The following is a 14,635-nucleotide window of genomic DNA, read 5'->3' as shown; positions in this document are numbered from 1 at the left end:
GAGAAACTGGAGGAGGAGTGCTGCCTCGACCGTACTCTTGAACACATTTTACTAGCTGCACAAAGATAAGCGATTAAATGCCTTTGATGAACAACTGACGATTTTTAAGTGTGCAACAGAAAAAGTGGATTATTATAAATTAATCATATTTTGGCCTCAGTCAGTATCTATTTAGTGAATATCATCGTCATCATATCATCGATCCATTCTTTCAGAGCTATTGATTCCGTTCACACTAATTAATAGCCAACGCGCTTCAGCCGCACGTTGGCATCTACTCATATCGTAGAACTGCCTCGCATTTCGCTCGTTATACTTGCTTAATAATACAGTACTTTGTTTTGTCAGTTTTGTTACGTTACAAATGTCAAGGGGACGCACTCATTTTATGTTTCAGGCGATAATCTTTCAGTTTCTTTGACGTCATCTTTCATTTTTTTCTGTGTCCCAATCCATCCCTCCTCTCCCAAGCCCCTCGCCCACTTCAACGGTCTTTACACCCATTAAGACCGTTGTTCTCAATATTCGCTGCTACGATTTACAATCTTTTCCTCCAGCTACATTTTTTTCTTCCTCAGTCTTCAGTCCACATATCGTTCCCACAGAAATGTGCATCTTCACAAACCTCCTTCTTAATTCCAAACGGCTATTCAAACAGATAACTTTACACTGAGGTGACAAAAGTCATGGGATATCTCCTAATATTGTGCCGGACCTTATTTTGCCCCGTGTAGTGCAGCAACTCACGTTGCATGGACTCAACAAATCCTTGCAACCTCCTGCAGCAATATTAAGCCATGCGGACTCTATAGCTGTCCATAGTTGCGAAAGTGCTGCAGGTGCATGATTTTGTGCTCGAACTGACCTCTCGATTAGGTCCCATAAATGTTCGATGAGATTCGTGTCAGGCAATCTGGGTTGCCAAACAATTCGCTAGAACTGTCCAGAATGTTCTTCAAACCAATTGCGAAAAATTGTTGCCTGGCACAAGGTGCATTGTCATCCACAAAAATTCCATCGTTATTTGGGAACATGAAGTCTATGAATGGCTGCAAATAATCTCCAAGCAGCCGAACATAAACATTTTCAGGCAATGATGAGTTCAGTTGGACCAGAGAACCCAATCCAGTCCATGCAAACACAGCCCACACCATTATGCAGCTACAACCAGCTTGCACAGTGCCTTGTTAACAACTTGGGTCCATGGCTTCGTGGGGTCTGCGCCATACTCGAACCTACCATCATCTCGTACCAAATGAAATCGGGACTCTTCTGACCAGATCGCGGTTTTCCAGTCTAGGCTCCAACCGATATGGTCAAGAGCCCAGAGAGACGCTGCAGGAGTTGTCGTGCTGTCAGCAAAGGCACTCGTGTCGGTCGTCTGATGCCATAGCATATTAACGCCAAATTTCGCAGCACTGTCCTAACTTACATGTTCGCAGTACGTCTCACATAGGCTTCTGCGGTTATTCCACGCATTGCTGGTTGCCTGTTGGCACTGACAATACTATGCAAACGCCACTGCTCTCGGACGTTAACTGAAGGCCGTCAGCCATTGCGTTGGCCATGGTGAGAGGTAATGCCTGAAATTTGATATGCTCGGCACACACTGGGCACTTGGATCGCAGAATATTGAATTTACTAACGATTTTCGAAATAGAATGTCCGTATGTCTAGCTCCAGCTAGCATTCCGCATTCAGAGTCTGTTAATTTCCGTCGTGCGGCCATAATCACGTTAGAAACTGTTTCAAATGACTCACCTAAGTACAAATGGCAGCTCCGCCAAAGCACTATCCTTTTATACCTTCTATATGCGACACTACCGCCATCTGTATATATGAAAGTCGGTATCTCACGACTTTTCTCATTTCAGTGTATACTAAGTTCAAAGATATTCGATCCTAGCTATCTTTCCACAAATGAAAAAAAAACCTTCTATGTACTATTCTTTTCAAGCTATTTTACTCCTTAGTACGAGTTAACTGGAGCGACATACTTGTTTCACCTCTTGTGTGGTTCCATATTTGTTGTAGTTTTACTATAACTTCCACTCTAATTTTATTGTTGAATAAAAGTTGCGACGCTTGCGATTATCTGTTCTTCGTATCTTTCTCGTTTTCTGAACTATAGATTTGTTCTACTGCAACTCTTCCAGTTTTAATATTTGTAATATTGGTATTTATGTTTGTTCAACTCTGTCAACAGCTTCTTTTGATTATCCTGTCATAGCAAATAACTAGAAGTAGAAATGACGTGTTTCATAGTAACGAAGATGAATCAGTGCTCTTAGGTCTTAAAGTATGCATTTTAGAGCCCACGTTTACCAGACTTTTCTTCTTGTTTTCATCCATACTACCTCTTCCTAAAGTACAGGTAGGTAATGAATTTCGTAGTGTCGCAGATGAACGAGTGCTCATATGTCTTAAGGTATGCATTTTAGAGCTAATGTTTACTGGACTTTTTTCTCTTTTTATTCCGTACTACCTTCTGCCACAACATGTAAAGCAAAGAGCTAGAAGTAGAAATGATGTATTTCGTAGTATCGAAGATGAGCCTATGTTTAGTCGACACAGGACAAAGGAAGGAAGATTTCAGTTTAGCGTCCCGTCGACAATAAGGTCTAGATGTCAGAAAACAAACTCAGGTTAAGGAAGGGTGGAAAATGAAATCTGCCTTGCCCTCTGAAAGGAACCATACCGGCATTTGCATGAAGCGATTTAAAGAAATCGCGGAAAACCTAAATCTGGGTGGCCAGATGGGCATTTGAACCGACGTCCTCCGGAACGCGAGACCGGAATGTTAATCACTGCGCCTCCTTGCTCAGTGGTTACCCTGTTAGTTATCTGCTTGCTAACAGCTTGTTCATTCCACGCAACTGTTACTCAAATCCTTACTTAAGCTCAAATAGTAATGTCATCAGCGAAGATACAAATAATTCGCTAATCTTCGATTGCGTCACTTCCATTATTTTAATTTTTTGGTTGGTTAGAATGATAAATTCTTCATTCTTGTCATGTACTGTAATCGGATTTTGGTTAAGAAGTTTCATACAGTCATCTGTTTCCTTAGCTCTTGTGCAAAATCGTCCATTCTGTGTACATATGAACCTAAAAATCTAAAATCCCCCCCCCCCCCCCCCCCGCTCCTTATTCTTTCAGAGAAGTTTCTGTTCCGATTCACTCCACACCGAAACAATGCCCACTTTTTATTTTTTAATACTTTCAATTATCTCGCAAATGCAGATGATATAGTACTGCTAAGGGAATCAGTCCATGAGTTGAAAGAAACTACCCACAGAAGGTGGGGCTAAAAGTGGATCAAGACAATACGGAGTTCAAGCAATTACGAAGGAAACAAGAGCAGCAAGAATTTCTTGAGATAGATGACATGAAATTCAAGAGACTCCATCAGCTCAATAAATGGGATCTTGGTTTACCGGCAATAACAGCATAGAAATTGTTTTCAAGGAAAGAACAGCAGTGGGAATGAAAAGCACGTATTCCCTCAGGGAGACGCTCAGCTCACTCACATTCAATATCAGCGAATACTAAAACGAGAATCTTTAATACAGTAATATGCCCAGCAGTCATGTACGGTTCACAAACCTGGAGCATGACAAAATGCGACAAGAAAAAACTATAGAGGAGGAGGAGGAATGAGGAAATCTACCTCTTAATGCAACAACCAGCAATACTACAGAACCTGAAAGGCAAAAGATCCTATGGGCAGGTCATTTAACCCATATACCAGTAGAAAGCATTTGAGGAAAACCAGAAACCAGACAACCCATAGGACGACCAAGGCAGCACTGGATGGACGACCTGGCGCAGGACGCAGCAGTCCTGGAGGTTGGAGACACCTGGAGGAACCGGGCACAGAACAGAAAGGAAAGGAGTCAGGTTGTGGAAGCAGCACATGGTCTATAGACCCTGTGTTCGCTGGATATGTACTACCAAGTTTATAGAATTAAATACTTCCCATGTGGTACTGCGAAGCTGTCACAAGTTGTATACAGTTACAAAACGCACCAGACCGATTCTAATGCGAAAGAATGGCGAAGTCAAAAGAAATCTTTCCACGGAATAGCTGTTCGTTACTCAAATACTCGTAATTATTCGGGTAACAGAAAACAAATAATGGCAGCACAGACTACATGATAACCAATTTAACTTATTTCACCTTAAATTGGAAAAATATTTTTGGTTGTCTATATACTCCAGGTAGTGATTACCTCTCAGTCGATATTTTAAAGCTGGTGGATGACGAATCCATAAAACATTTAGCTAAAATATTTTCAAGTTGTTTCCACAGTGGAAACATATCAAGAGATTATGATAAAGCCAAAATAATCCTAATAAGTAAGAAAGACAGTACTAAATACATAAATAACTAAAGCTCTATCAACCTACTGTCCATACCGTAAAAAGTTTTTACTAGAATTTTGACTACTTGATTGAACACTACACTTGACCTTGGCCCAATCCATTGAGTAATATGGGTTCCGCACAGGGTTTAGTATAACTGATTATATTCTCATTCTACACGAATTAGTAGAACAAATGAGTAAGATCTACCTCTCTGCCTAGCCTACGTAGATTTTGAAAAGGCATGCGATTCGATCAGTCATCCAACTGTGTTCGAGGCTCTAACGGAGAAAGGAATAGAGCAGACCTGTGTTAAACATGTATACAAACCCTCCACAGCGTTTTTCCCATTGAAAAGTGCGTGAAACAAGGTGACTCTGTATTTCCAAAACTATTTTCAGCAGTCCTCGAAAAAGCAGTGTCAAAACTGGATTGGATAACAAAGGGAATCCAAATTCTGGGAAAGAGATTAAATAACCAAATGTTCGCTGATGATGTTGTTCTATTTGCAAATAGTACAGAAGATCTTCAAATACCATTTAGTGAACTTGGGTTAGGTTGTTCTGAAGTAGGCCTAAAATGAAGCATGACAAAACCAAACTCATGAAGTAGGAATGAACACCAGAGGGAAATATCTGTTTGGAGAACGCAACTGCAAAGGTCACTGAATATGTCCACCTGGGCCAACTGCTAAAAATGGCAGGAGACCTAAGACCAGAAATATTTCGACATATTAAATTAGGCTGGCAAGCTTATGGGAGATGCTCTTCAGTTTTGGTCTACGATGTCGGCCGAGCTGAAGAAAACGGTGTTTGACCAATGTATACTGCCACTGATAAGTTATCACATTAAATGAATTCGTTGTTGGAAAAGTAACAGTATCCCAAAGAGGAATGGGGAGACCATTGTTGGGCTACACAAAGAAAGACAGAAAAAAATCGATATCAGACAGACAACAAATGTCAGTTGGTTGAACAATATGGTTCTTGAGAAACATCGAGTACTATAAATTAATTGAGTATTAATAAAACAGTCTCAATCGCGACTTTTTATTTATTTAGTGCCAACAGGTTGACTGACGTTCGTTGTCTCTCTGATATCGATTTTTTTCCGTCTTTCTTTGTGTAGCCCAACAATGGTCTCCCCATTCCTCTCGCCCTGAATTTGGCCCCTGCGATGGGCTGAAACCGGTCGGCACTAAATAAATAAAAAATCGCGATTAAGACTGTTTTGTTCATACTGCGATAATGGAAAGAGTGAATACCTTGCAAGGGATGGTCATGTCGCTCGAAGAAAAGATGGCGGACGGTCAAACAAGTGCTAGATTGGAGCCCAGTTTACCAAAATATACCAAGGGTAAGACCACCATACAGATGGGACAGACTAAAGGGAGGCAGGCGGTTTGAACTGGCAACGGGAAGCTCAAGATAGGCAGAAATGGAAGAACCTACAGAGGTTCTATCTTGCACGCCGACTCAAAGCGGGCACATCATCAAGCGATCGCACTGATTGATAATGGTGGTGATGATGGTGATATAGTATCCAAAGCGGTTATTTTGTGTTTGCTTATTTCGAAATATTTATTGAATGTCATGTCCAGCTTCCAGTTTGGCTTCGTTTAAAGTTTTGTGTGCACTGCATTAAAATATGTTTACACAAAAGTTGATAAATTCATGTTAACTTTTTCACGTTGTACGATTAATCTGCATTTTTGTGACATCTCCCTATACCTCCTCTTTTAAGCACTATTATAACAGGCACGTCTCGTTTCATAGGTGTCAAAGATCTCAGAGATTTAAGTTCTTAAGTGAGAGGTTCCAGCACCTGCTGCAGTGACTTTGTGTAGTAGTATTCTACGTGAACACCTAATCGAGAGAATGTACCTTGAGCAAACATGGCCGACCAAAATGTATATAATCTGGCTGATGCGTCAGGCGGAATAACAGTTATAAAGCTGTGGAAGTGCCAGCCTAGGATGGGTACCAACGAGAAGGAGTGGTCGCAGTCCCTCACCAGCTGTACGAGGTAGGAAAGCACTGATTACGCGCCTGCGGCGTAACCCTGAGAGTCACCCGCTTCTAGCGTGCTGTGGCGTCAGCTAAGTGGCGCGGGCTGGCCTAGCTCTGCCCGTCCGTGGCTGACGAGAGGCGTAGAACTACCCTAAATGTGTTCACAGATGAGTTCAAAAATAGGACTTTCTAAGCCCAGCGATTTTCTTGCCGACATATAACAACGGTTTTTGCATTTCTGATAAAAGTGAGGAGAATAAGCACATCCTTCAGCCTGTACTGGCTCAAACCTTCAGTTACAAAACTGACGAGAAGAGTTTCAAAACTTGAGAATTAATTTAGGAAATTTTTGTAGTTTCTAAACATCAAACACACCCTGTCTTAAGCGCTAAATAGCGCAACAATTTTTCTTGGAGATCTTTCCAAGGCCTTTCCTAAGTTTTCTCATTCTGCTAAAACCGACACGCCACCTGACAAAGTCTGGAGAACGGGCTGGAGCGTATGCGGCGGTTGGGAAGCTTCCTCCTCGTTACTGGCCCCCTCACAACCCCGGAGCAGCTCTTTCGTCATACGAGAAACACCCGATATATTATCCTTCTTCTGAAACATTATTTTGTTCGTTACCTCTTTGAGGGTCTATCACATTTCGAACAAATGGTTGAAATGGCTCTGAGCACTATGGGACTCAACTTCTGAGGTCATTAGTCCCCTAGAACTTAGAACTAGTTAAACCTAACTAACCTAAGAACATCACACACATCCATGCCCGAGGCAGGATTCGAACCTGCGACCGTAGCGGTCTCGCGGTTCCAGACAAGCAGCGCCTAGAACCGCACAGTCATTTCGGCCGGCCATTTTGAACAGTTCTCCCATGATCGTTTATTTTCATTCCTCCTCCGTTTCTATACAAGGCCTTTCCCTCCAGCGACGAGCTATTATTCTGAAGTTTTCTTATAGTAACTGTAATATTAGCGATGGCAGAACCACTTCTATATAAAGTTTTCCGAAATTCCTTCGCCAAAGTAGATGCAGTAAATATTCCAGAGTACAAATCAAGAACAGCTGCCAAAATGAGTAACTCAGAAGCAGATATCCACAGTATAGCGAAAAACTTACCTCACTTAATAAAACCAAATCTTCCGGTACAGAGTGTATACCAGCATGCTGATATAATAGATCCTCGCATAGCAACAACAAACAACCGCTCGCTTGGCGATAGATCAGTAGTTAACGCCTGGAAAATAACACGAGTCCCGACAAAACAGAAGAAAAGAAAATAGAAGTAATCCACAGAATTATACAACCACACTACTGACATAAATTTGCAGCACGATTTTGGAATATGTAGTGTGTTCGAACGTTATGAAGTCCTCGAAGAAATCTATAGGCACATAGCAGGGATTCAGAAAACGTCTTTCTCGTGAAACAGAACAGGCAATTTATTCACACGAAGTAATGAGTGCTATATCGACAGGGTATCTAAAATTTATTCCACATTATGCTTATCCATTACGGATATTTTAGAACCGTGACTGTATATTGAATGTAAATAAGTTATACACAACTGCAACCAGCCACTTTTTTGAATAATAATGCTTTATTCCATAAACCGGTTTTCAAACCTTTTCAGGTTCATCTTCAGATGGTTTCGGGAGGATCCGGGAAGATACATCATTACTGGTAGTAGCATAATGCTGGGTGACAGCATAGGCGGCTTTTTTCGGATATGTCTGCCTCCATTTTGATGTCCAGAACACTTTCACACGAACTATATTAGTTTACACTTTACCAGCATCCAGCATGCGCTTTACAACTGTTGCTTGTAACAAACATCTTGACAGAAAGATATGGCATAAACTACTTTGTACAGAGATGTAATTTGTTGTTCTTTACATGTGTTAAAGTCGATATAAGAGCAAGTATTTTAATGGCGATAACATGAGAGCACGAGATAAAATAAATAAATTACTACAAGAACAAATTTCAGGTGATCTGATATCTTATTTCTACTTCTATATTACAGGCAGGTCCTTTTTTTTTGCTATTAAAATATTTATTCATGAGACTCCGTGATCATGGCCCATCTTCCTCTTTACCTGGTTGATGATGGTCTCTGCGGTGATACAGCGAATGAAGATTGTGTTTGCGCATCAGTCGATGGACCAAGATGTGGAGAAGAAGCAGTGACTGACGTTGTGCCCTGGGAATCTAGCATCATACGTTCTATTGTATCTGATGGTGCAAATTCCTCTCCTCCAAATGCATTAGCATCAGGCAGGAATAAGCTCAGATAGATTATTTTGCATTGTTGTTCTTCTAGTATATGCAAGTCTACATCTAAATCTACGTGATTACTCTGCTATTCTCAATAAATTGTGTGGCAGAGGGTTCAATGAACCACCTTCATAGTTGTCTGTACCGTTCCACTCTGGAACCGCACGCGGAAGAAACGAACACTTAAATTTTTCTGTGATTGCCCTGATTTCTCTTATTTTATCGTGATGATCATTTATTTCTCCCTGTGTAGGTGGGTGCCAACAAAATGTTTTCGCAATCGGAGGAAAAAACTGGTGATTGAAATTTCATGAGAAGATCCCGTCGCAGCCGAAAACGCCCTTGTTTTAATGATTGCCACTCCAGTTCACGTATCAAGTCTGTGACACTAACTCCCCTATTTCGCGATAACACAAAACGATCTGCCCTTCTTTTTACTTTTTCGATGCCATCCGTCAGTCCTACCTGATGCGGATCCCACACCTCACAGCAGTACTCCAGAATAGGGCGGACAAGCGTGATGTAAGCAGTCTCTTTAGTAGACCTGTTGCACCTTAGAAGTGTTCTGCCAATGAATCGCTGTCTTTGGTTTGCTCTACCCCCAACATTACCTATGTGATCGTTCCAATTTAGGTTACTTCTAATTGTAATCCCTAAGTATTTAGTTGAATTTACAGTCTTCAGATTTGTGTGACTTATCGCGTAATCGAAATTTAGAAGATATCTTTTAGTACCCATGTCAATAACTTCACACGTCTCTTTATCCAGGGTCAATTGCCACTTCTAAATCAATTCGTTTTGGTCATCTGATGACTTTACAAGACGGTAAATGACAGCATCATCTGCAAGATTGTCTCCTATGTCGTTAATAAAGATCAGGAGCAAAGAGAGCCTATAACACTTCCTTGGGGAACGCCGGATATTACTTCTGTTTTACTCGATGACTTCCCGTCTGTTGATACGAACTGTGACCTTTCTGACACGAAATCATGACTCCAGTCGCACAACTGAGGTGAAATTCCATAGGCACGCAGTTTGCTTAGAAGACGCTTGTGAGGAACGGTTTCGAAAGCCTTCTGAAAATCTAAAAATATGGAATCAATTTGACATCCCCCGTTGATAGTACTCATTATTTAATGAGTATAAAGAGCTAGTTGTGTTTCATAAGAACGATGTTTCCTGAATCCGTCCTGACTATGTGTCAATAAATCGTTTTCTTCGAGGTAATTCATAACGTTCGAAAACAGTATATATTCCAAAACCCTACTGAAAATCGACGTTAGTGATGTGGGCCTGTAATTCAGCGGATGACTCCTACTTCCCTTTTTGGGTATTGGTGTGACATGAGCAATTTTACAGTCTTTAGGTACGGAACGTTCTGTGAGTGAGCGGTTGTATATAATTGCTAAATGTGGAGCTATCACATCAGAATGCTCTGAAAGGAAGCTGACTGGTATTCAATCTGGACCGGACGCCTTGTCTTTATTAAGTGATTTAAGCGGCTTTTCAACACCGAGGATATCTACTTCTATGTTTCTCATCTTCGCAGTTGTTCTTCATTGGAATTCAGGAATATATGCTTCGTCTTGTTTGATGAAGGAGTTCCGGAAAACCGTGTCTAATAACTCTGCTTTAGTGGCATTGTCATCAGTGACTTCACCGTTGTTATCGGGCTGTGAAAGTATTATTTGTGTCTTGCCACTGGTGTGCTTTGTGTATGACCTGAATCTCTTTGGGTTTCCTTCCAGATTCCGAAACAAAGTTTCGTTGCGGAAATTATTAAAAGCATCTCGCATTGAAGTACGCGCTATATTTCGAGCTTCTGCAGAACTTGGCCAATCTTGGGGATTTTGCGTTCTTTTAAATTTGGCATGCTTTTTTCGTTGCCTTTGCATCAGCGATCTGACCCGTTTTGTTTACCATGGGGGATCAGTACCATCATTTATTAATTTACATGGTATATATCTCTCAACTGCCGTCGATACTATCTCTCTGAAATCATTCCACATATTTTCTACGCTTGCGTGATTAGATCGAAAGAGTGGAGACACTCTCTCAAAAAGGCGTTAAGAGCATGTTCATCAGCTTTTTTAAATAGATGTACTTTGCGTTTCTTCTTGATGGTTGTGGGTGTTACGGTATTCAGCCTAGTAGCAACTGCCTTGTGGTCGCTAATCACTGTATTCGTCAAGATACTCCCTATTTGTCCAGGATTATTTGTTGCTAAGAGCTCAAGTATGCTTTCGCAACCATTTGCGCTTCGAGTGGGCTCATGAACTAATTGTTCAAAATAATTTTCTGAGAAAGCATTCAGTACAATTTCGGATGACGTAATATGCCTGCCGCCAGCTTTAAACGTATAATTTTTCCAGCATATGGATTGTAGATTGAAGTCACTACCGACTATAACTGTAGGAGTGGGGTACCTATTTGAAATGAGACTCATGTTTTCTTTGAACTGTCTAGCAACTAATTAATAGTTCAGTCCGATTGTCAAGTGTAACCTCTACCCATACTATTTCGCAGGAACTATTTAATTCAATTTCATTACAAGGAAACTACTGCTCACAGCAAAAAAACTCCACCACCAACTTTACTTAATCTATCCTTTCTGAATAGTTAGGTTGTTCCAAAAAATTATGGCTGAGCTTATTTCCGGCTTTAGCCAGCTTTCCGTACCTATAACTATTTGAGCTTCAGTGCTTTCTGTTAGGGCTTCGAGCTCTCGTTGTTTCCAAATACAGCTACGACAATTTACGATTACAATACCGACTACAACTACCTTACTGTATTTTATCTGCCTTCTTTTTGACGGACACCCTTTCCGTGGTTCCCTGAGATTCTCTAACCTAAAAAAAAAAAAAAAAAAAAAACGCCCAGTGCCTTCCACACAATGCCCCCGCTATCCGTGTAGCCGCTTCCTGTGTCTAATGGACTCCTGACCTATTAAACGGAACCCGGACAATTGAGCTACGTTATACTGGGTTGACACTCTTTCCGGATGACTGTTAAGACATGTCACAGTTTGCTGACGGTATAAACCGCTTAATGGTGCCATCTCAAATGAAAATAAACCTCTTCAGTAAGGGATAATTAGATTATTAATGACAAAAGTAATCAAAAAATTGTCCCAAAAAAATTGTCAATCCTGTATGTGATAATTATGTACTACTAATTAAAACGTGTACACACGAGTAGCGTACCGTTAAAAGCACCTACTTCTTTCGTCGCACATATATATGTTATATGTAACGGCGGCACGGGGTAATATCAGATATTACCGGTTTTACCTCACTGCTTTTACTCGGTCTTACCCTACCCGTGAAATTTCTTCTGCATAAGAAACAATGTGAAGAATTGTTTAACATGCTATATGTACATAAAACCTGTTAAAAGTATTATTCATTGTGCTACTAGTTTCAGCTTGTAATACGATGGTATAAGTTCATTATTGAACAAAAATTGTCACAAAGTAAGATACAGAACCTCAAAAATCGAACAAATTTTTTTCTCAGCGAAATTTTCTCAGGCTCAGAATGACATGGCTAGTTCTTTCGCTTGGTCGTGAATTCACCCGTTAAATTATTATTGACTAAACGACTAATCAATTTTATTACGATTGATTTGTTCTGCATTTATTCCTTAGTCACTCCTTATAACTGTTGTTTGCCATTCGCACTCCGTTTCCCACATTTATTCAAGAAATATGGCTTTACAAACTGATTCAGTTTCCTCTAATCACGCGATCCACTTTTTTTTATGAGTATTCAGTCTTCTGACTGGTTTGAAGCGGCCCTCCACGAATTCCTTTCCTGTGTCAAACTTCCCGTCTCAGAGTAGCACTTGCATGCTACGCCCTCAATTATTTGCTGGATGTATTGCAGTCTCTGGGTTCCGCTACAGTTTTTATCTTCTACAGTTCCCTCTACTACCATGGAAGTTATTCCATGATGTTTCAACATATGTCCTTTCGTCCTGTCCCTTTTTGCTGCCAGTGATTTCCATATATTCTTCTTCTCGCCGATTTTACGACGAACCTCCTCATTCCTCGCCTTGTCAATCCACGTAATTTTCAACATTCTTCTGTAGCACCACATTTCAAATGCTTCTATTGTCTTCTGTTCCGGTTTTTTCCACACTTCGTATCTCACTGACACACAATGCTGCGCTTCAAACGTACATTCTCAGACATTTCTTCCTCAAATTAAGACCTATGTTTTGTACTAGCAGACTTCTGTCGACCAGGAATACTCTTTTTTCCAGTGCTAGTATGCTTGTGCTCCTTACTCCGTCCGTCATTGGTTATTTTGCTGCCTTGGTAGCAGATTTCCCTGAATTCATCTTCGTTGTGACCACCAATTATGATGATAGGTGTCTCGCAGTTCTCAGGACAATGTTACCAACTGGCCGGCCGGAATGGCCGAGCGGTTCTAGGCGCTACATTCTGGAACCGCGCGACCGCTACGGTCGCAGGTTCGGATCCTGCCTCGGGTATGGATGTGTGTGATGTCCTTGGGTTAGTTAGGTTTATGTAGTTCTAAGTTCTAGGGGACTGATGACCACAGCAGATAAGTCCCATAGTGCTCAGAGCCATTTGAACCATTTTGTTACCAACTCGTAAAGTGAATATGAGAATTCCTGGTTTGACCTCCGTAGCCGACGGTCTTTGGAAGGGTCTAGGCCAGATCGTTTCACCTCCCGACAGCAGCTAATCATTTCGTTCTTGGTAAAAGAGATCCTCGTCGATTCAGAACTCACCGGAAATCGATGGCTAAATTGGTTGCAGCACGCCGTCAGTTACAGGCGACAGAAGCAGGTATCCGTAGTCTATAGGGTTCGTAGTCTTCTTAAATAACAAAGGAAATGTACTCTGCTCCGTCGCTGTAACAAGTCGCGCCTTTGAGCAGTGATAAAAATGTTGGCGCCGATGTAATGGAATACCTGTCGGGGGATAAAACGAGGATAATGGTGGACAACGAGAGAGGGAGAGAGCGCGAGAGGCATTTCGCGAGGAGGGACGTGTTGCGCTAGCCGGCGCGTTCCCCCGAGTGCAGGCGTTGTCCGCGTGAGGGGGCGGCGCCAGGCCGCGGCCCGCAGCCCAGAGCTCGCGGCCCAGCCTATCATTTACGGCAGACGCCTGTCGCCGCCGCGCGCCCGAGATTACAGCACCGCACGCCGGGCTTATTGCCGCCCCACCCCTCCCCCCATACGCCACCTCGATTGGGGCCCGCAGCACGTTCCGCGCTGCGGTACTTACGAAAAGCTAGGCCCATTTCCAACCAGACGTGCGCGTTAGACCCGTGCCTAACCAGCCCCGCCAGAGCACGAAAATACGGGCGTGAACACCGATTTCGTCAGCCATCTGGTTGCAGGCTTTGTATTGCCGATTCTGGCATCTGCATTTCCCGCGACGTTTCCTGCATACCAGGATCGCTATTGGAGAGTAACCTGTGTGTGTGAGAGACTTTTATAAGCACGAGTGACCTACAAGTGACTGAATGTCAGAATCAGAATGTGAAAAGAAAGATTGCGGTAGGGAGGGGGATATTTAGGTGAGAGTAAGGAAGAACTGAAAAAGGTACCACTCTCATTACATTGAAATTCCTCTTTTACTAAATATGTCGTTCCTTTTGCTTTAATACTGCATTTGGGAGGAACTGGAAGGAGGAAGGGGCGGTAGGAGGAGCAAGAAGTTGTGGTGGTGGTGGTGGGAGGTGGTGGTGGCGGTGGTGGCGTTGGTCTCATCTGGATGAGAGGTCACACGTGAACGTGAACTGGTCACAAACTCTATGAAAATGAGGATATCTTATAAAATACAGAAAGGCAAAGACATTGCAGGAAAAAAACATTGTGACTTACGTCTTCAGCTGTTGAATGAAACAACTTTATTCACTGCTGATTTCAGTCTACATGCTGCGTGACCATCTTGAGAGGCAGCTCTAGCAATCTTTCTTTCCTTTCACGATTGAAAGAAAAACAGCCCTCGG

The sequence above is a fragment of the Schistocerca serialis genome, chromosome 4 (assembly GCF_023864345.2).
Source record: "Schistocerca serialis cubense isolate TAMUIC-IGC-003099 chromosome 4, iqSchSeri2.2, whole genome shotgun sequence".
Classification (NCBI taxonomy): Eukaryota; Metazoa; Arthropoda; class Insecta; order Orthoptera; family Acrididae; genus Schistocerca; species Schistocerca serialis.
The sequence above is the reverse complement of the archived record's forward strand: the minus strand, read 5'-3'. Positions refer to the sequence as shown.